General features: G+C 47.6%; 26 non-coding genes across 26 annotated transcripts; all 26 read right to left on the reverse strand.

The window, feature by feature from the left end:
* Positions 1-326: 326 nt before the first annotated feature.
* Positions 327-399, reverse strand: trnar-acg (transfer RNA arginine (anticodon ACG)). Its single transcript has one exon. It is a non-coding gene; the product is annotated as a tRNA-Arg (tRNA).
* Positions 400-1,256: 857 nt separating this feature from the next.
* trnar-acg (transfer RNA arginine (anticodon ACG)) lies at positions 1,257-1,329 on the reverse strand. Its single transcript has one exon. It is a non-coding gene; the product is annotated as a tRNA-Arg (tRNA).
* An 857-nt stretch (positions 1,330-2,186) lies between these two features.
* On the reverse strand, positions 2,187-2,259 carry trnar-acg (transfer RNA arginine (anticodon ACG)). Its single transcript has one exon. It is a non-coding gene; the product is annotated as a tRNA-Arg (tRNA).
* Positions 2,260-2,494: 235 nt separating this feature from the next.
* Positions 2,495-2,566, reverse strand: trnah-gug (transfer RNA histidin (anticodon GUG)). Its single transcript has one exon. It is a non-coding gene; the product is annotated as a tRNA-His (tRNA).
* A 550-nt stretch (positions 2,567-3,116) lies between these two features.
* trnar-acg (transfer RNA arginine (anticodon ACG)) lies at positions 3,117-3,189 on the reverse strand. The gene has a single exon. It is a non-coding gene; the product is annotated as a tRNA-Arg (tRNA).
* Positions 3,190-3,424: 235 nt separating this feature from the next.
* Positions 3,425-3,496, reverse strand: trnah-gug (transfer RNA histidin (anticodon GUG)). Its single transcript has one exon. It is a non-coding gene; the product is annotated as a tRNA-His (tRNA).
* Positions 3,497-4,024: 528 nt separating this feature from the next.
* Positions 4,025-4,097, reverse strand: trnar-acg (transfer RNA arginine (anticodon ACG)). The gene has a single exon. It is a non-coding gene; the product is annotated as a tRNA-Arg (tRNA).
* Positions 4,098-4,332: 235 nt separating this feature from the next.
* Positions 4,333-4,404, reverse strand: trnah-gug (transfer RNA histidin (anticodon GUG)). Its single transcript has one exon. It is a non-coding gene; the product is annotated as a tRNA-His (tRNA).
* Positions 4,405-4,933: 529 nt separating this feature from the next.
* trnar-acg (transfer RNA arginine (anticodon ACG)) lies at positions 4,934-5,006 on the reverse strand. The gene has a single exon. It is a non-coding gene; the product is annotated as a tRNA-Arg (tRNA).
* Positions 5,007-5,863: 857 nt separating this feature from the next.
* Positions 5,864-5,936, reverse strand: trnar-acg (transfer RNA arginine (anticodon ACG)). The gene has a single exon. It is a non-coding gene; the product is annotated as a tRNA-Arg (tRNA).
* An 857-nt stretch (positions 5,937-6,793) lies between these two features.
* trnar-acg (transfer RNA arginine (anticodon ACG)) lies at positions 6,794-6,866 on the reverse strand. Its single transcript has one exon. It is a non-coding gene; the product is annotated as a tRNA-Arg (tRNA).
* A 235-nt stretch (positions 6,867-7,101) lies between these two features.
* Positions 7,102-7,173, reverse strand: trnah-gug (transfer RNA histidin (anticodon GUG)). The gene has a single exon. It is a non-coding gene; the product is annotated as a tRNA-His (tRNA).
* A 550-nt stretch (positions 7,174-7,723) lies between these two features.
* On the reverse strand, positions 7,724-7,796 carry trnar-acg (transfer RNA arginine (anticodon ACG)). The gene has a single exon. It is a non-coding gene; the product is annotated as a tRNA-Arg (tRNA).
* A 235-nt stretch (positions 7,797-8,031) lies between these two features.
* trnah-gug (transfer RNA histidin (anticodon GUG)) lies at positions 8,032-8,103 on the reverse strand. The gene has a single exon. It is a non-coding gene; the product is annotated as a tRNA-His (tRNA).
* A 550-nt stretch (positions 8,104-8,653) lies between these two features.
* On the reverse strand, positions 8,654-8,726 carry trnar-acg (transfer RNA arginine (anticodon ACG)). Its single transcript has one exon. It is a non-coding gene; the product is annotated as a tRNA-Arg (tRNA).
* A 235-nt stretch (positions 8,727-8,961) lies between these two features.
* On the reverse strand, positions 8,962-9,033 carry trnah-gug (transfer RNA histidin (anticodon GUG)). The gene has a single exon. It is a non-coding gene; the product is annotated as a tRNA-His (tRNA).
* A 549-nt stretch (positions 9,034-9,582) lies between these two features.
* On the reverse strand, positions 9,583-9,655 carry trnar-acg (transfer RNA arginine (anticodon ACG)). The gene has a single exon. It is a non-coding gene; the product is annotated as a tRNA-Arg (tRNA).
* A 235-nt stretch (positions 9,656-9,890) lies between these two features.
* Positions 9,891-9,962, reverse strand: trnah-gug (transfer RNA histidin (anticodon GUG)). Its single transcript has one exon. It is a non-coding gene; the product is annotated as a tRNA-His (tRNA).
* A 550-nt stretch (positions 9,963-10,512) lies between these two features.
* trnar-acg (transfer RNA arginine (anticodon ACG)) lies at positions 10,513-10,585 on the reverse strand. The gene has a single exon. It is a non-coding gene; the product is annotated as a tRNA-Arg (tRNA).
* Positions 10,586-10,820: 235 nt separating this feature from the next.
* Positions 10,821-10,892, reverse strand: trnah-gug (transfer RNA histidin (anticodon GUG)). Its single transcript has one exon. It is a non-coding gene; the product is annotated as a tRNA-His (tRNA).
* Positions 10,893-11,420: 528 nt separating this feature from the next.
* Positions 11,421-11,493, reverse strand: trnar-acg (transfer RNA arginine (anticodon ACG)). The gene has a single exon. It is a non-coding gene; the product is annotated as a tRNA-Arg (tRNA).
* Positions 11,494-11,728: 235 nt separating this feature from the next.
* trnah-gug (transfer RNA histidin (anticodon GUG)) lies at positions 11,729-11,800 on the reverse strand. The gene has a single exon. It is a non-coding gene; the product is annotated as a tRNA-His (tRNA).
* A 529-nt stretch (positions 11,801-12,329) lies between these two features.
* trnar-acg (transfer RNA arginine (anticodon ACG)) lies at positions 12,330-12,402 on the reverse strand. The gene has a single exon. It is a non-coding gene; the product is annotated as a tRNA-Arg (tRNA).
* Positions 12,403-12,637: 235 nt separating this feature from the next.
* trnah-gug (transfer RNA histidin (anticodon GUG)) lies at positions 12,638-12,709 on the reverse strand. The gene has a single exon. It is a non-coding gene; the product is annotated as a tRNA-His (tRNA).
* Positions 12,710-13,237: 528 nt separating this feature from the next.
* Positions 13,238-13,310, reverse strand: trnar-acg (transfer RNA arginine (anticodon ACG)). The gene has a single exon. It is a non-coding gene; the product is annotated as a tRNA-Arg (tRNA).
* Positions 13,311-13,545: 235 nt separating this feature from the next.
* Positions 13,546-13,617, reverse strand: trnah-gug (transfer RNA histidin (anticodon GUG)). The gene has a single exon. It is a non-coding gene; the product is annotated as a tRNA-His (tRNA).
* Between the last annotated feature and the right edge of the window lie 10,618 nt (positions 13,618-24,235).

The following is a 24,235-nucleotide window of genomic DNA, read 5'->3' on the forward strand; positions in this document are numbered from 1 at the left end:
TTGTTGAGCATTTTACAAGAACGGTGCGGAAGCACATGCATTTTCTCTCGTTTGCGTCAAATCCTTGTAGGGTTACGCCACAGCCAGCTTTTTCTTCTTTTCCAAACCGGTGAAGAAAAGCATTCCCTTTTCCAAGGCTCTTTCGATACCTGCTGCAGCAAAACGTTCATTCGGGCGCTTCCTTCTGGGTATCTGCGCAACGGTGCGGAATCAAAGTAGGAGCTTTGGCCAAAACGTCATAAGGCCTGTTGTTTTACTTTGGCGCGCTACGCTCAACAGACATCTTTCCCTCATCGCCCAAATTCAGAATTGGTTAAATGGATGCTTGAGCCAGCCAGGAGTCAAACCTGGAATCTTCTGATCCGTAGTCAGACGCGTTATCCATTGCGCCACTGGCCCGATGTGTATGCTGCATGCCATGTCACCGACCCACGACACTCGCTTGGAGCGAAAGAAGTGACGGGGAAACGGCAGACAGTGGTCTTCCTCTTTCACAGGTTTACTAACCGAGACTACATATATCTAAAGGCTCTTTTTAAACAGACACGAGGGGGAGTAGCTATGCGCATGGCACTGGTCGCGTGTAGCGTACAGGCACGGCGCGCAACGTCCCTTGTCTGCACAACGAAAAATGTGCCGTGACCCAGATTCGAACCGGGGTTGCTGCGACCACAACGCAGAGTACTAACCACTATACGATCACGGCTCGCCGCTTGTCGCAGGACACACGAGAGGTGGTGGCCACGGGTGTTGTGACCTGTGCTGTGCCACACGAATGAGCTACACACATAAGTTGCCAGCCTCTCTCCCTTTGTCGAAGCTGTCCTAATTTGCAAACAAGGCATTTTCCACCTTGTTTTCTTTGGCACATTTCAAGGGGCGTCCATTTTTGATGTGTTTATGACAAGATTGTTGAGCATTTTACAAGAACGGTGCGGAAGCACATGCATTTTCTCTCGTTTGCGTCAAATCCTTGTAGGGTTACGCCACAGCCAGCTTTTTCTTCTCTTTTTTTCTTCTTTTCCAAACCGGTGAAGAAAAGCATTCCCTTTTCCAAGGCTCTTTCGATACCTGCTGCAGCAAAACGTTCATTCGGGCGCTTCCTTCTGGGTATCTGCGCAACGGTGCGGAATCAAAGTAGGAGCTTTGGTGAAAACGTCATAACGCCTGTTGTTTTACTTTGGCGCGCTACGCTCAACTGCTTGACAGACATCTTTCCCTCATCGCCCAAATACAGAATTGGTTAAATAGATGCTCGAGCCAGCCAGGAGTCGAACCTGGAATCTTCTGATCCGTAGTCAGACGCGTTATCCATTGCGCCACTGGCCCGAGGTGTATGCTGCATGCCATGTCACCGACCCACGACACTCGCTTGGAGCGAAAGAAGTGACGGGGAAACGGCAGACAGTGGTCTTCCTCTTTCACAGGTTTACTAACCGAGACTACATATATCTAAAGGCTCTTTTTAAACAGACACGAGGGGGAGTAGCTATGCGCATGGCACTGGTCGCGTGTAGCGTACAGGCACGGCGCGCAACGTCCCTTGTCTGCACAACGAAAAATGTGCCGTGACCCAAATTCGAACCGGGGTTGCTGCGACCACAACGCAGAGTACTAACCACTATACGATCACGGCTCGCCGCTTGTCGCAGGACACACGAGAGGTGGTGGCCACGGGTGTTGTGACCTGTGCTGTGCCACACGAATGAGCTACACACATAAGTTGCCAGCCTCTCTCCCTTTGTCGAAGCTGTCCTAATTTGCAAACAAGGCATTTTCCACCTTGTTTTCTTTGGCACATTTCAAGGGGCGTCCATTTTTGATGTGTTTATGACAAGATTGTTGAGCATTTTACAAGAACGGTGCGGAAGCACATGCATTTTCTCTCGTTTGCGTCAAATCCTTGTAGGGTTACGCCACAGCCAGCTTTTTCTTCTCTTTTTTTCTTCTTTTCCAAACCGGTGAAGAAAAGCATTCCCTTTTCCAAGGCTCTTTCGATACCTGCTGCAGCAAAACGTTCATTCGGGCGCTTCCTTCTGGGTATCTGCGCAACGGTGCGGAATCAAAGTAGGAGCTTTGGTGAAAACGTCATAATGCCTGTTGTTTTACTTTGGCGCGCTACGCTCAACTGCTTGACAGACATCTTTCCCTCATCGCCCAAATACAGAATTGGTTAAATGGATGCTCGAGCCAGCCAGGAGTCGAATCTGGAATCTTCTGATCCGTAGTCAGACGCGTTATCCATTGCGCCACTGGCCCGATGTGTATGCTGCATGCCATGTCACCGACCCACGACACTCGCTTGGAGCGAAAGAAGTGACGGGGAAACGGCAGACAGTGGTCTTCCTCTTTCACAGGTTTACTAACCGAGACTACATATATCTAAAGGCTCTTTTTAAACAGACACGAGGGGGAGTAGCTATGCGCATGGCACTGGTCGCGTGTAGCGTACAGGCACGGCGCGCAACGTCCCTTGTCTGCACAACGAAAAATGTGCCGTGACCCGGATTCGAACCGGGGTTGCTGCGACCACAACGCAGAGTACTAACCACTATACGATCACGGCTCGCCGCTTGTCGCAGGACACACGAGAGGTGGTGGCCACGGGTGTTGTGACCTGTGCTGTGCCACACGAATGAGCTACACACATAAGTTGCCAGCCTCTCTCCCTTTGTCGAAGCTGTCCTAATTTGCAAACAAGGCATTTTCCACCTTGTTTTCTTTGGCACATTTCAAGGGGCGTCCATTTTTGATGTGTTTATGACAAGATTGTTGAGCATTTTACAAGAACGGTGCGGAAGCACATGCATTTTCTCTCGTTTGCGTCAAATCCTTGTAGGGTTACGCCACAGCCAGCTTTTTCTTCTCTTTTTTTCTTCTTTTCCAAACCGGTGAAGAAAAGCATTCCCTTTTCCAAGGCTCTTTCGATACCTGCTGCAGCAAAACGTTCATTCGGGCGCTTCCTTCTGGGTATCTGCGCAACGGTGCGGAATCAAAGTAGGAGCTTTGGTGAAAACGTCATAACGCCTGTTGTTTTACTTTGGCGCGCTACGCTCAACTGCTTGACAGACATCTTTCCCTCATCGCCCAAATACAGAATTGGTTAAATGGATGCTCGAGCCAGCCAGGAGTCGAACCTGGAATCTTCTGATCCGTAGTCAGACGCGTTATCCATTGCGCCACTGGCCCGATGTGTATGCTGCATGCCATGTCACCGACCCACGACACTCGCTTGGAGCGAAAGAAGTGACGGGGAAACGGCAGACAGTGGTCTTCCTCTTTCACAGGTTTACTAACCGAGACTACATATATCTAAAGGCTCTTTTTAAACAGACACGAGGGGGAGTAGCTATGCGCATGGCACTGGTCGCGTGTAGCGTACAGGCACGGCGCGCAACGTCCCTTGTCTGCACAACGAAAAATGTGCCGTGACCCGGATTCGAACCGGGGTTGCTGCGACCACAACGCAGAGTACTAACCACTATACGATCACGGCTCGCCGCTTGTCGCAGGACACACGAGAGGTGGTGGCCACGGGTGTTGTGACCTGTGCTGTGCCACACGAATGAGCTACACACATAAGTTGCCAGCCTCTCTCCCTTTGTCGAAGCTGTCCTAATTTGCAAACAAGGCATTTTCCACCTTGTTTCCTTTGGCACATTTCAAGGGGCGTCCATTTTTGATGTGTTTATGACAAGATTGTTGAGCATTTTACAAGAACGGTGCGGAAGCACATGCATTTCTCTCGTTTGCGTCAAATCCTTGTAGGGTTACGCCACAGCCAGCTTTTTCTTCTTTTCCAAACCGGTGAAGAAAAGCATTCCCTTTTCCAAGGCTCTTTCGATACCTGCTGCAGCAAAACGTTCATTCGGGCGCTTCCTTCTGGGTATCTGCGCAACGGTGCGGAATCAAAGTAGGAGCTTTGGCCAAAACGTCATAAGGCCTGTTGTTTTACTTTGGCGCGCTACGCTCAACAGACATCTTTCCCTCATCGCCCAAATTCAGAATTGGTTAAATGGATGCTTGAGCCAGCCAGGAGTCGAACCTGGAATCTTCTGATCCGTAGTCAGACGCGTTATCCATTGCGCCACTGGCCCGATGTGTATGCTGCATGCCATGTCACCGACCCACGACACTCGCTTGGAGCGAAAGAAGTGACGGGGAAACGGCAGACAGTGGTCTTCCTCTTTCACAGGTTTACTAACCGAGACTACATATATCTAAAGGCTCTTTTTAAACAGACACGAGGGGGAGTAGCTATGCGCATGGCACTGGTCGCGCGTAGCGTACAGGCACGGCGCGCAACGTCCCTTGTCTGCACAACGAAAAATGTGCCGTGACCCGGATTCGAACCGGGGTTGCTGCGACCACAACGCAGAGTACTAACCACTATACGATCACGGCTCGCCGCTTGTCGCAGGACACACGAGAGGTGGTGGCCACGGGTGTTGTGACCTGTGCTGTGCCACACGAATGAGCTACACACATAAGTTGCCAGCCTCTCTCCCTTTGTCGAAGCTGTCCTAATTTGCAAACAAGGCATTTTCCACCTTGTTTTCTTTGGCACATTTCAAGGGGCGTCCATTTTTGATGTGTTTATGACAAGATTGTTGAGCATTTTACAAGAACGGTGCGGAAGCACATGCATTTTCTCTCGTTTGCGTCAAATCCTTGTAGGGTTACGCCACAGCCAGCTTTTTCTTCTTTTCCAAACCGGTGAAGAAAAGCATTCCCTTTTCCAAGGCTCTTTCGATACCTGCTGCAGCAAAACGTTCATTCGGGCGCTTCCTTCTGGGTATCTGCGCAACGGTGCGGAATCAAAGTAGGAGCTTTGGCCAAAACGTCATAAGGCCTGTTGTTTTACTTTGGCGCGCTACGCTCAACAGACATCTTTCCCTCATCGCCCAAATTCAGAATTGGTTAAATGGATGCTTGAGCCAGCCAGGAGTCAAACCTGGAATCTTCTGATCCGTAGTCAGACGCGTTATCCATTGCGCCACTGGCCCGATGTGTATGCTGCATGCCATGTCACCGACCCACGACACTCGCTTGGAGCGAAAGAAGTGACGGGGAAACGGCAGACAGTGGTCTTCCTCTTTCACAGGTTTACTAACCGAGACTACATATATCTAAAGGCTCTTTTTAAACAGACACGAGGGGGAGTAGCTATGCGCATGGCACTGGTCGCGTGTAGCGTACAGGCACGGCGCGCAACGTCCCTTGTCTGCACAACGAAAAATGTGCCGTGACCCAGATTCGAACCGGGGTTGCTGCGACCACAACGCAGAGTACTAACCACTATACGATCACGGCTCGCCGCTTGTCGCAGGACACACGAGAGGTGGTGGCCACGGGTGTTGTGACCTGTGCTGTGCCACACGAATGAGCTACACACATAAGTTGCCAGCCTCTCTCCCTTTGTCGAAGCTGTCCTAATTTGCAAACAAGGCATTTTCCACCTTGTTTTCTTTGGCACATTTCAAGGGGCGTCCATTTTTGATGTGTTTATGACAAGATTGTTGAGCATTTTACAAGAACGGTGCGGAAGCACATGCATTTTCTCTCGTTTGCGTCAAATCCTTGTAGGGTTACGCCACAGCCAGCTTTTTCTTCTCTTTTTTTCTTCTTTTCCAAACCGGTGAAGAAAAGCATTCCCTTTTCCAAGGCTCTTTCGATACCTGCTGCAGCAAAACGTTCATTCGGGCGCTTCCTTCTGGGTATCTGCGCAACGGTGCGGAATCAAAGTAGGAGCTTTGGTGAAAACGTCATAACGCCTGTTGTTTTACTTTGGCGCGCTACGCTCAACTGCTTGACAGACATCTTTCCCTCATCGCCCAAATACAGAATTGGTTAAATAGATGCTCGAGCCAGCCAGGAGTCGAACCTGGAATCTTCTGATCCGTAGTCAGACGCGTTATCCATTGCGCCACTGGCCCGAGGTGTATGCTGCATGCCATGTCACCGACCCACGACACTCGCTTGGAGCGAAAGAAGTGACGGGGAAACGGCAGACAGTGGTCTTCCTCTTTCACAGGTTTACTAACCGAGACTACATATATCTAAAGGCTCTTTTTAAACAGACACGAGGGGGAGTAGCTATGCGCATGGCACTGGTCGCGTGTAGCGTACAGGCACGGCGCGCAACGTCCCTTGTCTGCACAACGAAAAATGTGCCGTGACCCAAATTCGAACCGGGGTTGCTGCGACCACAACGCAGAGTACTAACCACTATACGATCACGGCTCGCCGCTTGTCGCAGGACACACGAGAGGTGGTGGCCACGGGTGTTGTGACCTGTGCTGTGCCACACGAATGAGCTACACACATAAGTTGCCAGCCTCTCTCCCTTTGTCGAAGCTGTCCTAATTTGCAAACAAGGCATTTTCCACCTTGTTTTCTTTGGCACATTTCAAGGGGCGTCCATTTTTGATGTGTTTATGACAAGATTGTTGAGCATTTTACAAGAACGGTGCGGAAGCACATGCATTTTCTCTCGTTTGCGTCAAATCCTTGTAGGGTTACGCCACAGCCAGCTTTTTCTTCTCTTTTTTTCTTCTTTTCCAAACCGGTGAAGAAAAGCATTCCCTTTTCCAAGGCTCTTTCGATACCTGCTGCAGCAAAACGTTCATTCGGGCGCTTCCTTCTGGGTATCTGCGCAACGGTGCGGAATCAAAGTAGGAGCTTTGGTGAAAACGTCATAATGCCTGTTGTTTTACTTTGGCGCGCTACGCTCAACTGCTTGACAGACATCTTTCCCTCATCGCCCAAATACAGAATTGGTTAAATGGATGCTCGAGCCAGCCAGGAGTCGAATCTGGAATCTTCTGATCCGTAGTCAGACGCGTTATCCATTGCGCCACTGGCCCGATGTGTATGCTGCATGCCATGTCACCGACCCACGACACTCGCTTGGAGCGAAAGAAGTGACGGGGAAACGGCAGACAGTGGTCTTCCTCTTTCACAGGTTTACTAACCGAGACTACATATATCTAAAGGCTCTTTTTAAACAGACACGAGGGGGAGTAGCTATGCGCATGGCACTGGTCGCGTGTAGCGTACAGGCACGGCGCGCAACGTCCCTTGTCTGCACAACGAAAAATGTGCCGTGACCCGGATTCGAACCGGGGTTGCTGCGACCACAACGCAGAGTACTAACCACTATACGATCACGGCTCGCCGCTTGTCGCAGGACACACGAGAGGTGGTGGCCACGGGTGTTGTGACCTGTGCTGTGCCACACGAATGAGCTACACACATAAGTTGCCAGCCTCTCTCCCTTTGTCGAAGCTGTCCTAATTTGCAAACAAGGCATTTTCCACCTTGTTTTCTTTGGCACATTTCAAGGGGCGTCCATTTTTGATGTGTTTATGACAAGATTGTTGAGCATTTTACAAGAACGGTGCGGAAGCACATGCATTTTCTCTCGTTTGCGTCAAATCCTTGTAGGGTTACGCCACAGCCAGCTTTTTCTTCTCTTTTTTTCTTCTTTTCCAAACCGGTGAAGAAAAGCATTCCCTTTTCCAAGGCTCTTTCGATACCTGCTGCAGCAAAACGTTCATTCGGGCGCTTCCTTCTGGGTATCTGCGCAACGGTGCGGAATCAAAGTAGGAGCTTTGGTGAAAACGTCATAATGCCTGTTGTTTTACTTTGGCGCGCTACGCTCAACTGCTTGACAGACATCTTTCCCTCATCGCCCAAATACAGAATTGGTTAAATGGATGCTCGAGCCAGCCAGGAGTCGAACCTGGAATCTTCTGATCCGTAGTCAGACGCGTTATCCATTGCGCCACTGGCCCGATGTGTATGCTGCATGCCATGTCACCGACCCACGACACTCGCTTGGAGCGAAAGAAGTGACGGGGAAACGGCAGACAGTGGTCTTCCTCTTTCACAGGTTTACTAACCGAGACTACATATATCTAAAGGCTCTTTTTAAACAGACACGAGGGGGAGTAGCTATGCGCATGGCACTGGTCGCGTGTAGCGTACAGGCACGGCGCGCAACGTCCCTTGTCTGCACAACGAAAAATGTGCCGTGACCCGGATTCGAACCGGGGTTGCTGCGACCACAACGCAGAGTACTAACCACTATACGATCACGGCTCGCCGCTTGTCGCAGGACACACGAGAGGTGGTGGCCACGGGTGTTGTGACCTGTGCTGTGCCACACGAATGAGCTACACACATAAGTTGCCAGCCTCTCTCCCTTTGTCGAAGCTGTCCTAATTTGCAAACAAGGCATTTTCCACCTTGTTTTCTTTGGCACATTTCAAGGGGCGTCCATTTTTGATGTGTTTATGACAAGATTGTTGAGCATTTTACAAGAACGGTGCGGAAGCACATGCATTTTCTCTCGTTTGCGTCAAATCCTTGTAGGGTTACGCCACAGCCAGCTTTTTCTTCTCTTTTTTTCTTCTTTTCCAAACCGGTGAAGAAAAGCATTCCCTTTTCCAAGGCTCTTTCGATACCTGCTGCAGCAAAACGTTCATTCGGGCGCTTCCTTCTGGGTATCTGCGCAACGGTGCGGAATCAAAGTAGGAGCTTTGGTGAAAACGTCATAATGCCTGTTGTTTTACTTTGGCGCGCTACGCTCAACTGCTTGACAGACATCTTTCCCTCATCGCCCAAATACAGAATTGGTTAAATGGATGCTCGAGCCAGCCAGGAGTCGAACCTGGAATCTTCTGATCCGTAGTCAGACGCGTTATCCATTGCGCCACTGGCCCGATGTGTATGCTGCATGCCATGTCACCGACCCACGACACTCGCTTGGAGCGAAAGAAGTGACGGGGAAACGGCAGACAGTGGTCTTCCTCTTTCACAGGTTTACTAACCGAGACTACATATATCTAAAGGCTCTTTTTAAACAGACACGAGGGGGAGTAGCTATGCGCATGGCACTGGTCGCGTGTAGCGTACAGGCACGGCGCGCAACGTCCCTTGTCTGCACAACGAAAAATGTGCCGTGACCCGGATTCGAACCGGGGTTGCTGCGACCACAACGCAGAGTACTAACCACTATACGATCACGGCTCGCCGCTTGTCGCAGGACACACGAGAGGTGGTGGCCACGGGTGTTGTGACCTGTGCTGTGCCACACGAATGAGCTACACACATAAGTTGCCAGCCTCTCTCCCTTTGTCGAAGCTGTCCTAATTTGCAAACAAGGCATTTTCCACCTTGTTTCCTTTGGCACATTTCAAGGGGCGTCCATTTTTGATGTGTTTATGACAAGATTGTTGAGCATTTTACAAGAACGGTGCGGAAGCACATGCATTTCTCTCGTTTGCGTCAAATCCTTGTAGGGTTACGCCACAGCCAGCTTTTTCTTCTCTTTTTTTCTTCTTTTCCAAACCGGTGAAGAAAAGCATTTCCTTTTCCAAGACTCTTTCGATACCTGCTGCAGCAAAACGTTCATTCGGGCGCTTCCTTCTGGGTATCTGCGCAACGGTGCGGAATCAAAGTAGGAGCTTTGGTGAAAACGTCATAACGCCTGTTGTTTTACTTTGGCGCGCTACGCTCAACTGCTTGACAGACATCTTTCCCTCATCGCCCAAATACAGAATTGGTTAAATGGATGCTCGAGCCAGCCAGGAGTCGAATCTGGAATCTTCTGATCCGTAGTCAGACGCGTTATCCATTGCGCCACTGGCCCGATGTGTATGCTGCATGCCATGTCACCGACCCACGACACTCGCTTGGAGCGAAAGAAGTGACGGGGAAACGGCAGACAGTGGTCTTCCTCTTTCACAGGTTTACTAACCGAGACTACATATATCTAAAGGCTCTTTTTAAACAGACACGAGGGGGAGTAGCTATGCGCATGGCACTGGTCGCGTGTAGCGTACAGGCACGGCGCGCAACGTCCCTTGTCTGCACAACGAAAAATGTGCCGTGACCCGGATTCGAACCGGGGTTGCTGCGACCACAACGCAGAGTACTAACCACTATACGATCACGGCTCGCCGCTTGTCGCAGGACACACGAGAGGTGGTGGCCACGGGTGTTGTGACCTGTGCTGTGCCACACGAATGAGCTACACACATAAGTTGCCAGCCTCTCTCCCTTTGTCGAAGCTGTCCTAATTTGCAAACAAGGCATTTTCCACCTTGTTTTCTTTGGCACATTTCAAGGGGCGTCCATTTTTGATGTGTTTATGACAAGATTGTTGAGCATTTTACAAGAACGGTGCGGAAGCACATGCATTTTCTCTCGTTTGCGTCAAATCCTTGTAGGGTTACGCCACAGCCAGCTTTTTCTTCTCTTTTTTTCTTCTTTTCCAAACCGGTGAAGAAAAGCATTCCCTTTTCCAAGGCTCTTTCGATACCTGCTGCAGCAAAACGTTCATTCGGGCGCTTCCTTCTGGGTATCTGCGCAACGGTGCGGAATCAAAGTAGGAGCTTTGGTGAAAACGTCATAATGCCTGTTGTTTTACTTTGGCGCGCTACGCTCAACTGCTTGACAGACATCTTTCCCTCATCGCCCAAATACAGAATTGGTTAAATGGATGCTCGAGCCAGCCAGGAGTCGAATCTGGAATCTTCTGATCCGTAGTCAGACGCGTTATCCATTGCGCCACTGGCCCGATGTGTATGCTGCATGCCATGTCACCGACCCACGACACTCGCTTGGAGCGAAAGAAGTGACGGGGAAACGGCAGACAGTGGTCTTCCTCTTTCACAGGTTTACTAACCGAGACTACATATATCTAAAGGCTCTTTTTAAACAGACACGAGGGGGAGTAGCTATGCGCATGGCACTGGTCGCGTGTAGCGTACAGGCACGGCGCGCAACGTCCCTTGTCTGCACAACGAAAAATGTGCCGTGACCCGGATTCGAACCGGGGTTGCTGCGACCACAACGCAGAGTACTAACCACTATACGATCACGGCTCGCCGCTTGTCGCAGGACACACGAGAGGTGGTGGCCACGGGTGTTGTGACCTGTGCTGTGCCACACGAATGAGCTACACACATAAGTTGCCAGCCTCTCTCCCTTTGTCGAAGCTGTCCTAATTTGCAAACAAGGCATTTTCCACCTTGTTTCCTTTGGCACATTTCAAGGGGCGTCCATTTTTGATGTGTTTATGACAAGATTGTTGAGCATTTTACAAGAACGGTGCGGAAGCACATGCATTTCTCTCGTTTGCGTCAAATCCTTGTAGGGTTACGCCACAGCCAGCTTTTTCTTCTTTTCCAAACCGGTGAAGAAAAGCATTCCCTTTTCCAAGGCTCTTTCGATACCTGCTGCAGCAAAACGTTCATTCGGGCGCTTCCTTCTGGGTATCTGCGCAACGGTGCGGAATCAAAGTAGGAGCTTTGGCCAAAACGTCATAAGGCCTGTTGTTTTACTTTGGCGCGCTACGCTCAACGGACATCTTTCCCTCATCGCCCAAATTCAGAATTGGTTAAATGGATGCTCGAGCCAGCCAGGAGTCGAACCTGGAATCTTCTGATCCGTAGTCAGACGCGTTATCCATTGCGCCACTGGCCCGATGTGTATGCTGCATGCCATGTCACCGACCCACGACACTCGCTTGGAGCGAAAGAAGTGACGGGGAAACGGCAGACAGTGGTCTTCCTCTTTCACAGGTTTACTAACCGAGACTACATATATCTAAAGGCTCTTTTTAAACAGACACGAGGGGGAGTAGCTATGCGCATGGCACTGGTCGCGTGTAGCGTACAGGCACGGCGCGCAACGTCCCTTGTCTGCACAACGAAAAATGTGCCGTGACCCGGATTCGAACCGGGGTTGCTGCGACCACAACGCAGAGTACTAACCACTATACGATCACGGCTCGCCGCTTGTCGCAGGACACACGAGAGGTGGTGGCCACAGGTGTTGTGACCTGTGCTGTGCCACACGAATGAGCTACACACATAAGTTGCCAGCCTCTCTCCCTTTGTCGAAGCTGTCCTAATTTGCAAACAAGGCATTTTCCACCTTGTTTCCTTTGGCACATTTCAAGGGGCGTCCATTTTTGATGTGTTTATGACAAGATTGTTGAGCATTTTACAAGAACGGTGCGGAAGCACATGCATTTTCTCTCGTTTGCGTCAAATCCTTGTAGGGTTACGCCACAGCCAGCTTTTTCTTCTTTTCCAAACCGGTGAAGAAAAGCATTCCCTTTTCCAAGGCTCTTTCGATACCTGCTGCAGCAAAACGTTCATTCGGGCGCTTCCTTCTGGGTATCTGCGCAACGGTGCGGAATCAAAGTAGGAGCTTTGGCCAAAACGTCATAAGGCCTGTTGTTTTACTTTGGCGCGCTACGCTCAACGGACATCTTTCCCTCATCGCCCAAATTCAGAATTGGTTAAATGGATGCTCGAGCCAGCCAGGAGTCGAACCTGGAATCTTCTGATCCGTAGTCAGACGCGTTATCCATTGCGCCACTGGCCCGATGTGTATGCTGCATGCCATGTCACCGACCCACGACACTCGCTTGGAGCGAAAGAAGTGACGGGGAAACGGCAGACAGTGGTCTTCCTCTTTCACAGGTTTACTAACCGAGACTACATATATCTAAAGGCTCTTTTTAAACAGACACGAGGGGGAGTAGCTATGCGCATGGCACTGGTCGCGTGTAGCGTACAGGCACGGCGCGCAACGTCCCTTGTCTGCACAACGAAAAATGTGCCGTGACCCGGATTCGAACCGGGGTTGCTGCGACCACAACGCAGAGTACTAACCACTATACGATCACGGCTCGCCGCTTGTCGCAGGACACACGAGAGGTGGTGGCCACGGGTGTTGTGACCTGTGCTGTGCCACACGAATGAGCTACACACATAAGTTGCCAGCCTCTCTCCCTTTGTCGAAGCTGTCCTAATTTGCAAACAAGGCATTTTCCACCTTGTTTTCTTTGGCACATTTCAAGGGGCGTCCATTTTTGATGTGTTTATGACAAGATTGTTGAGCATTTTACAAGAACGGTGCGGAAGCACATGCATTTCTCTCGTTTGCGTCAAATCCTTGTAGGGTTACGCCACAGCCAGCTTTTTCTTCTTTTCCAAACCGGTGAAGAAAAGCATTCCCTTTTCCAAGGCTCTTTCGATACCTGCTGCAGCAAAACGTTCATTCGGGCGCTTCCTTCTGGGTATCTGCGCAACGGTGCGGAATCAAAGTAGGAGCTTTGGCCAAAACGTCATAAGGCCTGTTGTTTTACTTTGGCGCGCTACGCTCAACAGACATCTTTCCCTCATCGCCCAAATACAGAATTGGTTAAATGGATGCTCGAGCCAGCCAGGAGTCGAACCAGGAATCTTCTGATCCGTAGTCAGACGCGTTATCCATTGCGCCACTGGCCCGATGTGTATGCTGCATGCCATGTCACCGACCCACGACACTCGCTTGGAGCGAAAGAAGTGACGGGGAAACGGCAGACAGTGGTCTTCCTCTTTCACAGGTTTACTAACCGAGACTACATATATCTAAAGGCTCTTTTTAAACAGACACGAGGGGGAGTAGCTATGCGCATGGCACTGGTCGCGTGTAGCGTACAGGCACGGCGCGCAACGTCCCTTGTCTGCACAACGAAAAATGTGCCGTGACCCGGATTCGAACCGGGGTTGCTGCGACCACAACGCAGAGTACTAACCACTATACGATCACGGCTCGCCGCTTGTCGCAGGACACACGAGAGGTGGTGGCCACGGGTGTTGTGACCTGTGCTGTGCCACACGAATGAGCTACACACATAAGTTGCCAGCCTCTCTTCCTTTGTCGAAGCTGTCCTAATTTGCAAACAAGGCATTTTCCACCTTGTTTTCTTTGGCACATTTCAAGGGGCGTCCATTTTTGATGTGTTTATGACAAGATTGTTGAGCATTTTACAAGAACGGTGCGGAAGCACATGCATTTTCTCTCGTTTGCGTCAAATCCTTGTAGGGTTACGCCACAGCCAGCTTTTTCTTCTCTTTTTTTCTTCTTTTCCAAACCGGTGAAGAAAAGCATTCCCTTTTCCAAGGCTCTTTCGATACCTGCTGCAGCAAAACGTTCATTCGGGCGCTTCCTTCTGGGTATCTGCGCAACGGTGCGGAATCAAAGTAGGAGCTTTGGTGAAAACGTCATAATGCCTGTTGTTTTACTTTGGCGCGCTACGCTCAACTGCTTGACAGACATCTTTCCCTCATCGCCCAAATACAGAATTGGTTAAATGGATGCTCGAGCCAGCCAGGAGTCGAACCTGGAATCTTCTGATCCGTAGTCAGAAGCATTTTTATGTTTTTTTTTCAGCAAAAGAGCATATCGCACCTGGTATTCCCCTGCATTCTCCCATCCAAGTACTAACCAGGCCCGACCCTGCTTAGCTTCCGAGATCAGATGAGATCAGGCGTTTTTTTTTCTCTTTATTATAAAAATACATATATTTGCTTACACTTCAGCTTACATTGCATATATATATGTACATATAGCACAGTCAAAACATCATGTACAACTTACCAGATTGATCACATGTTAAATTCCTGCTTTAACGTTCCCTCTCAACGCAACCATAAACTGAAAACAAACAGTTGAGTGTCCACCAAAAGAAAACTCAAAACCTAAACACCAAGCCCCCCCCTCTTCTTTCTCTATAAATCTACAATCCTTCAAAAACACCCTCTCAAAGTCCCCATGTCCATACTTGTATATCAGTCCCACATCCTTTTTTAACATCCCCACAAATATATCCCACACCTTTACCCTTTTAGCCTCAAAACGTGCCAAGTTCCGTCTTAAGTACACTGCATATCTTGCATGGGACAACACATAGTTCAATAACTCTATACTTAAACCCCTCACTCTCTTCCCCACTCGAAACAATACTAAACACCTCCAATCAAACCTTCCTATCCATTCCACCCCCCAGTATGACGCCAAAAATAGCTTAAGCCTTACATAAAACCCAGACACAGAGTTGCATTCAAACATCATGTGCATTAGGTTTTCATCCTCCTCTTCACACACCCGTGACACTGACCTGTCGATCTGATGAATCACCACCATAGTGTAAATCCTGTTGTGCCTAAGCGTGAAATCAAAATGTGTACATTCAAGACTATTAAGTTTCACCATTAAATTACCCCACAAACATTCCATATCCAACCCCAGAAACACACACCTCCACACTTTCTCCGAGGCAGGTACCCTAACCTTCCCAGATAGCAGAGCCCAGTAGATATCTTTTACCCTGACAAAGTGCAGTGCCCGGCTAGACTCCCCCGTCCCCACCTTTAAGTCAGGCAATGTTCCCACATACCCCACACACACAGAACTATCCAGAATCTCAACCCACTCCCTAGGGAAGCACTCCTTTAACCTCTCAAAGACCCCTAACACTGTCCCTCTGCCGATATCCCACTCCACTGCCCAGATAGTGTCCAGGATTGCCTGATCTGTCAGGAACCCTGGGATCACCTCATACCTAAAATCCCAAACCCTCACCATACCTGCCTTCATGAACACCTTACTCTCCAAAAGCCTCCCCCTTGATTTCAGCACAGGATTTAAAAACACTCCCCCCAAGCCAAGCAAAAACTCCCCCCAAGCCCTAAACACCTCCTTATAAAACTCAGGTGCCCATACATACATCCCTGGCTTCAGACACATTAACAGGCCATAATCCCCACAACCACTAACCTTATGTACCCAGTGGCGAAAAAACTCCATCGACCCATGACCCTGCTCCCCATACAAACATTTCTTCACTGTCTTGAAACCGCATGGCTTTCAGTTTAACTTCAATGTCCATTAATCTCAACCCCCCCTTTAGCATATTCTGCAATCAGAACATAATGAGGACGCGCGGGAGTAGCTATGCGCATGGCACTGGTCGCGTGTAGCGTATAGGCACGGCGCGCAACGTCTCTTGTCTGCAGAAACGAAAAATGTGCCGTGAACCGGATTAGAACTGTTGTTTTCAACCTCACCAAGTCTTCTGTGAAGTTCGCACTTCCCGCTGACTGCGTGTTCGTTTGTTTTCTTTTGGGAGAGTTGTTCAGTCCGGTGCTTCTGGGCACTTCCTACGGTTTTTCTTTTCGTATCAGGTGAGGCACCTGATAGAGTGGTCCAACCTGGGCCCCCGGGCGGAGCAGTTGCCATGGCACTTTGGCCAGGCGGCCAGGTGGATGGGGTTGCACCCTGCGGCCAGGGACCCGGTACTGGGCCTGAGTCAGAGGGCCCTGTATGCCGAGTTGGTGCAGGGGGGGGGATACCCGCCACGGTCTGGTCGTCAGTACAACTGCCCGGTCTTGACAACGGTCTTAAAGACCTGAATTGCCTGTGCCTACACAAGGGCCTGCCAGTGCGTGAGATCATGCACCGGCACGGCCTGGCATGGACCTCGGTGTGCCCGCGGGCCACCTGCAGCGGTGACGAGTCCATAAGACACGTCATGTGGGACTGTCCTTTTGCTGGGGTAGTGTGGGCCAGGGTGTTGCTGGGTAGGGTGGTCACGGGGTTTAGGCTCACATGGGTGAGGGTGGAGAGGGGTGTGGGGTGGTCAGGGGGGGGGCGTAACCGCTTCCTCCTGTGGCTGATCATCAGCTTGTATAAATGGGTGTTGTGGCAGGCGAGGAAGGAGTGGGTGCAGCGAGGGGTGGACTGGGGGGTGGAGGGTTGTGTCAAGAGGGTGGAGGATAGTTTAAGGGTGAGGGTGGGGGTAGACGTGCGGCGGTGGGGGATGCACGCGGCCAGGGAGAGGTGGAAGGGAGGTCTGGGAATTTTGTGAGGGGCTATTTTGGGTGGGTTTGTGTTTGATTTCTGTGTGGGAGAGTCTCCCTGTCTGTGTTTTATTGTTTGGCCCCTGTGAGCGGCCTACGACCAGAGATGTCTGTATTGTACCCCTGTTTTCCTGCCCCTGTATGTAGCCCCTGTTTTTGTGTATAAATGGTCCCTGTGGATGGTTTTGTGTGTTTTTTATTTTTTATTTCTTGTTATTGTTTTGTTTGGTTGTTATGGTTTTTTTTGTTTTTTTGTTTATGCGGGGTTGGGGGTGAGGTCTCATTGTCTGCCAAGGTTTTAATGTCTTGCAGTTCTATTGTGCTGAGATTATGTTTTCTCACCGGTCTAGGTCTAAAGCCTCCTAAGGACTCCAAGTCCTTCTGAACCAGGGTTTTGATAGCAGTTGCCACCTCCCTTGGTAGCCAACTGGAGGGGTCTGTAAAAGGTATGTGAGGAAAGTGGCTTTCATATTTAAAATAATACAATTATTTTAATCTGATGGATATGGAGGTCCCTGCGTATTTCCCTGCGGTCTGGGTGCTTTGGAGTAGGAATAAAGGTAAGTCTTAGTTCCAATACTTTTCTCAGTGTCAGAACAAAATAAACCCACAAAAATATATTTTGGTGAAGCCTACTGCATTCTTAATAGAACAACACACCCATTGAATTATATTTGGTTACCTGAACCAGAAAGAGTTTACAATAGCGTCCAAAAGAAAACTTACAGCAGTGTGTAAATTCAGCAAAGAGACACTTACTGAGATGGCTGAGACTACATCAAGCTTTTACCGGCATTTAGAAAAAAAACATAAAAGGGTAAGCTAAGTGACGCTAGAAAAGCTCTCTAACGTTCGCTATCTGCCTCTGAACCAAAACTCTTCAGAAATCTCTTCCCCCTTTGCCTAAAGAGATTTAGCAAGTATTAACGACCTATACGTTATATAGCCTATGTTTCAGCGCACTAGTTTCAGTTGCTTGCCAGTTTCTGTTTGTGATAAACAATGATGAGCCAGGCCACATAAAGCTATGAAGCTCAGGATGAATATAAAGTTACCTTACATCAAAGTTAACCAATGTCAGCTGCACACCTCTCCAGACTTACAGTTTTTGTCAGTTGCTTTGGTGCATTTTTTACGTCATCCCTAACGTGCAAAATAGTATGTGCATTTCTACAACAATTTGTACAAACAGAATTACACAATGGATATGTTGCAAAAGCTAGTAATTCACTTAAAATCATTAGTTCATCTCTCAAAAGTAAATATTTATGTCAATGAACATATCAGTGTCATCAGAATTAAAAGTCATTGTGTCATCATTCACGAACAAGGTGGTCAAAATGTTAAGTCATGTGAATTGAATTGATGTTTATTTGCCATGAAAATTTGCACAGACACGGAATTTACCTTGGCAGGAGAGCCTACCTAGGCAGCTATTAGCAGCGCCAACTAGAAAGGTTACAGCAAAGCATAACATGAGGAGAGAGGAGGAGAGAAAAAGGCAACCCCCATACAATGCTCCTACAGCAGTACAGCGTGGGAACAGGCAAAAACCTCAGCACATAAGCCCACAAACATTTACAACACAACATTTACAAAGGCACTTGCAACGGGGAATGGGGGGGTAGACAAGCAGCATCTGGACATCAGTGGTGGAACTAGAGTTTTATACATGGGGTGGCCAAGGGGTGACCAAGGCTATTTCAGGGGGTCCATAGTCCAGAGTCTTGGTACACTGTTAATATATGCAGCATAATCTGGGTCTATAAGTGCTGGAACATCATAAATATTTTTAGGAAAAAAAGCTCAAGCACCAGGGACTTATAATAGCATTTCTGTGTTACAGAAATAACACAGTGCATAGTTTATTTACAAAACAAAGTGAATTTACAAACCCCCAAAAAACACTGCAATTTGACCTGACAGGTAGCAGAAATCAAGCAGAAATGGACTTGAAAAATATAAATAACTTGGTGCCCAACCAAGCCAATGAAGTCAAGGCACTCAGTGGTAAAATACAAGTTTTGAAAAGAGACTGCGTCCGTGTCTTTATGTCCACAGGATCATATACAATTAGATCTAAAACGAACTTACAAAGAGCTTGGTTACACTACCGAAGTTTAATTAGTAATGTTGTTAGCGATGCTAGCGTTATTTTGCTAGAGATAGCTAGCCTACAACATTTCACTGGGTCTTGCAGCTGTTTGATTAACTGAAATAATTATAAAATGTTATGTTTTACTAGCCATTTGCCTACTTTAGCAAGTCACTGTATTTCCAAGCCCTGATAGTGTAGTTAACTGAAATGACACAGTAGCCTAAATAATTCCTCTTTCAAGTAATAAGCCCCCATTTAAGTGTTGAGCATTAAATTAGCTGCACGGTCTGATCTTGAGACAGACACTTTTTTGTTCTAAAACCGGATAATAAACTGCTTCAAAATTGAAGACGCACAAGCACAAGAAAACTGTAACTAAAATCGGAGTACAATTACTGACTGTCTCAGTTTGTCTGTTATTGGAGTCAAAGTTCTAACATTAACTTACACAGCTACTGTAGGCTAATCAACATAGCCTACATAAAAAATGTTCAGGAAACCTAAACCCAATGCAAACCTTGAAACTTCCTTCAAATATTATGCCTTTTTCAATCGCGAAGAGCTTGTGGAGTTGTGGAAACATTCTCTATTCTGCTGTCTGTTCTTATTCTTCTGTATCTAGCAACAAACGTGTCTCTTCGATTTGAATAAAGCACCACAACAAAATAAATGATTCTTTCAACAAGAGGTCAAATGAGATGTCAATCAGCATCAAATTGCCAGCAGCGAATTACATTTTGGGGCGGACACCCCTCTGGCTCCGCTACTGCTGGACCTGCAGCCACAATAGGCGCTGGACACAGACCCGCCAGCCACCCAGGGGAAACAAGCAGTCGAAGGCATTGGATGGGGGTGGGGGGGTGGTGGTATCTGTAGTAGGTGAAAGTTAATGTGTGAGTAGGTCTGGGTTGGCGCCCTCGACCTAGGCCACAATCAGTCCGAGTCTCCCTATGCACATTGTGTTGGCAAGGAGACGTCCTTGGTCATGACCCTGGTAGAGACCAAGCCACAGATGATGGTGTGGGAGGGGGAAGGGAAGCGCTTCAGCGCTCTCCAGGGGAGTTGTTTTCCAGCAACGGCCTTGGCCAAGGCCTGTGCTGGTTACGGGGCCGAAAGTAGATAAGATTGGTGTAGTTGTTTAGACGAGTAGACGCGACTCAAATTTCATGTCCACCCTTCAGGAAGGTCTCCAACTCCTCGATCCTCCTTTGCAGAGCCGCAAACTTATCCCTGTTGTAATCCATATTGCGCTGTAAGTTCACAGTCAGAGCTCCAACAGCTCTACCCACCAAATCAATCAGGTCAGGCAGCCTAAGGGGGCTTTTGATGGCCGCAGCCGTTTCCTTGACTTTCCGATATACAAGCCAACCACCTATTCCAAACAGCAGAAAGCCTGTAATAATGGTTCCGAAAATAAAGATGTCTTCAACATCCTCGATGGAAAGCGCCGCTAGACACACAACACGCCAATTTGCCCAGGCGTCCATCGTGTAGCCAGCTGCGAACGTCCCGTCAGGACAGTTGGGTTCCCCCAAACCCAAGCTTCTCTTCGAGAAGATGGTGTCACTTGCATTGAGAGACCGGCTAATTAATTCCATGCTTCTAATTTTCGGAGAGTGATGGTGAGAGAGAATCTTGAGGCAGACAAGACAAGACAGAGCAAAGCTGGGAAGGTTACATACCTGAGGAGTGAGTTTCACAGGTTCACAACCGTTACATTCACCCCTCTGAAATTCACTCCGGCGGTTAGCTAGTGCTAACCTTGTGAATCCGAGTCACGGCACCAATGTGACAGTATGTAACGGACGTGGCCACGCTCCATCATAACAAGGCGTCGTTCGCCACTCGCTGGGCTCGAACGCACAACCTCTGACTTGCCAAGCACGACCATTACCAGCTACGCCAAAGAAAAGCTAGCTATTCGTTGACGCGGGTAGCCCATTACATACCTGAGGAGTGAGTTTCACAGGTTCACACCCGTTACACTGACCAAGCCCCCACCCTCGGTTTTTAGCTCCTGTTTCATTTAGCTTTCAATCGCAGCTTGCCGTTACAAATATATATTCTTTTTCGGCGGCCATTGGGCCTCATTCACCAATATTTATTTCATAAATTTGCTCTTAAGACAATTCCTAAGAAAAATCTACGTATGATTAAAGAAAGTTTCCTTAAACAGCAGAATTGTTTGCAGGTGTGTTCTTAGAATGATGAATCCCAATATTTTGTAAGTTAAAAGCTCGTTCCCCATTGCTCCTATTTAGCATAAGTAAACGTCCTGTTAATTCCCGTAAAAGGGCATGATATGGCATATTTAAAAGAGTCAGCTGTGGATACAAAGCAGTAAATAAAACCGATGCATGGAATGCAATTACTCATGCAGTGAACACTGTATCTGGAGAAGTGCGCAGAACTGATGAAGTGAAAAAATAAATGGTTTAACTTTAATCTGAATTCTTTAGCAAAAAAACATTGAAGCCGAGAAACAGGTGACTGTTACACATATCGACAAGCACTGCTATTGATAGCCTAAAGCGTTCCAACAGGTATCCTACTCGTCCCTCTCTGCAAATAAATCGGTATGGTCAAGGAAGATGTGTTCCCTCTTCAGGGAACAATCTGCAATATTTTGCAGCAGCAATATCTCTGCGAATTCTTAGCCGAGTTAGCCTCAGAGTCAGACTCGGCTCGCCCACTGGCAGTGTGTAAACAATTTTGTATTTCACTCAATTCTACTCCAAAAACGCCAGGAAGGACTGTTTTTTGTAGACAAAAGCATGCTAAAGATAGCCAGTATCTTGGATGTTTCAAAGTGAGCCTGTTTCATTCGTCCTATGCCCTGAGAAAGAGACCTATGTTAGCTAGGCTAGTTTTGCCAATTTCACAAGGTCAAGGTCTCTGACAGTCAGAATCACTGTTTACAGGCAAAGGTCGAGCTGGTCTTTGGTCTGATGTGTATATTGACCAGTTCAGAGCTAGATATTCTTGCTAGAGCGCGGAATCGAACCAGTGTTTTGAGTGACTTTGCGTGGGTTTCCAACACATTTGGATTCAAGTTCAAGTATTGCCACTGCATTTTACAGTCAAAACTGAAGTCTGTATCAAGTGTACATGGAAAAAGCTTCATTTTTACCACTGACATGGACCCTTTCTTCACTTTTACAGGTCATGCAGAGGCCTGCTCAACAGAGTGCAACAGAGCATGCCGAGAGCAACAACAGAGAATGCTGAGTGTAACAGAGGATGCAACAGATGCTGAGAGAAACACAGACCCTTTGCTGGACTTCCCCTCTCTAGCTGGACGGCTTCTCTTCAGCCCTGACCCCAAGACATCTTCATCCAGCTGGCCTGCCCTGCCTGCCTGCCCCTGCCTTGATATCTCAAAAGATCACTGAATTACAGCTGTTTAAACTTCAGCCAAATCTCAAAATGCTTGCCACAAAACAAATAGCTTACTTTTCTATACAGTAACTGACCACAATGGTTCTCAACACTGAGAAGAGCTCAGTAGGCTAAGACAGTGCACTGCAAGGAGCAAGGTCACAGGTTCTAATTCAGCCACAGTCTTTTCGCCTGTCATAATTTTCATTATCTGTTTAGTTAAACAGGATGACATCATTCTGATATACCATGCGCAATTTTACCTTGAAATCAGAACAGAAAGTCGGCTGGTTTACTATCAAAAGTCATGCTTGCATGCAGCTGACTGTGTCCTAAACCAGTTGCCAATGTTGTTTTCTTGTACATACACATTTTGGTGTGGTATATTGAAAATGTATGCATTTATTTACTAATAATGACCCAAAATCTTGGTCTGTCTGTTTTAAGCTATTCAAATGGACTGCAAATAACTTCTAGGAGCTATTTGACGCTGTGTGAACCACAACACAATATTTTTTGACCTTTTAACTCTCTCTTTACATGGGTCTGGCTTGAACGTTATAATGGCCAATCAGATGGCCTCTCATGAGTCTTCCCCTGACACCCTGCCTACATTTTGGGAAATTCAATGCCGAAGTGCTTAGTGCTCGGATATTTTATACAAATTATAGGCTAACTTGACAGTCGTCATTTGTCCTCCTGTTTTGTAAGTGCATGTTGCTGGGATTTCTTTGCAACACATTTGGTTGATTAAGGACTTTAAACGGTTATCTGTATTATACGCATCTTATCTTTGTCATTTGGAATCGCTGTGAGTGACTCAAGTAAACAGTAGGCCCGCCCACACATTTGGCTTCATCCAAAAAATAAGCCGTCATGATTGTGGTTGCATTATGTCTTCGATTTTAACTTATGAAACGGTGGGAATCATACATCCATTGTCGTAGGAACCGAGGAGACGGGGGGGATGTGTCCCCCTCGATATTGGAAAATGCTGAATGTGCCCACCCCAAAAAATTGCCTATACCACAGGTACAAAAACTGTACATTTGGAACTTTTATTTTGAAAGCGAGACAAAGATGATATCGGGTTTATCCAGCAAATCAAACCTTCCTATATCATGCTCTGTTTGAATAATCGCCATTTGCCAATCACCAGCTTCATATTCTTCACTTTTCACCTGTAGTCGGAGCATCTGATTGGTAGAGCGAAGTTAACGTTACACTAGTAAAATAAAATACGTTACCGGTGCACACCAGTTTTGAACTTGAAACTGAAAATTTGTATGAGGTTGTCAAGCAGTTGAAATTAGCAATCTTTTTAAAATTGAATTATGGATGCGAGACATATGACGATTTTTCACACTCTAAATTTCCCTTTTGATCTCACTAGACATTAATTCAGCACCAGGATGGCAGCAGCTTCCTCAACTCTGACACGTTCAAACCTCTCAAAGGGCCCCAAAACATGTGGCAGGTGCTTGTTGCCCGGGCAACAGCCCGTTTGTCCTGATTAGCTGATCTGCCTCTCTGGAGAAAGAGCCTCGATAAACGTTTTTATTTGTGGCTGCATAATAATAATAAGCCCATCATTAGTAAAGTTAAATAAAATTAACATGCGATATCATCCAGTTCTGTGTTAATGTATTTTGCCACCATAATGTCAGCGTTGCCCTCTGCCCCCAGTCATATGACATTGTTTGTATTCTCACGCTGGTGCACTGCGAGTAAAGGAGAGGGAAAACCCTTCCACTTTAACGTGACTTTGAAGTAATGGAGATGAATGGAAAGATAAAGTGTTGAGATTAACCAAGAACTGATTGGTGATAGAGGCAATTAAGTGTTGCGATTAAGCAGGAATTGATACATAAATAATGGTCAAGTTCCAGTCTTTTATTGTCAGATGCACAGAACAACACAAGATCAGACTGGGCACTGAAATTCTTAGAACAACACAACGCAAAGCAACCTGGAATAACATATAAGTACTCCGAACATAGATTCCATCCATGATAAACTCAAATATAATAAACCTCCTAAATATAAAAAATAT

This window comes from Hypomesus nipponensis, chromosome 5 (assembly GCF_054491055.1).
Source record: "Hypomesus nipponensis isolate SF chromosome 5, ASM5449105v1, whole genome shotgun sequence".
Classification (NCBI taxonomy): Eukaryota; Metazoa; Chordata; class Actinopteri; order Osmeriformes; family Osmeridae; genus Hypomesus; species Hypomesus nipponensis.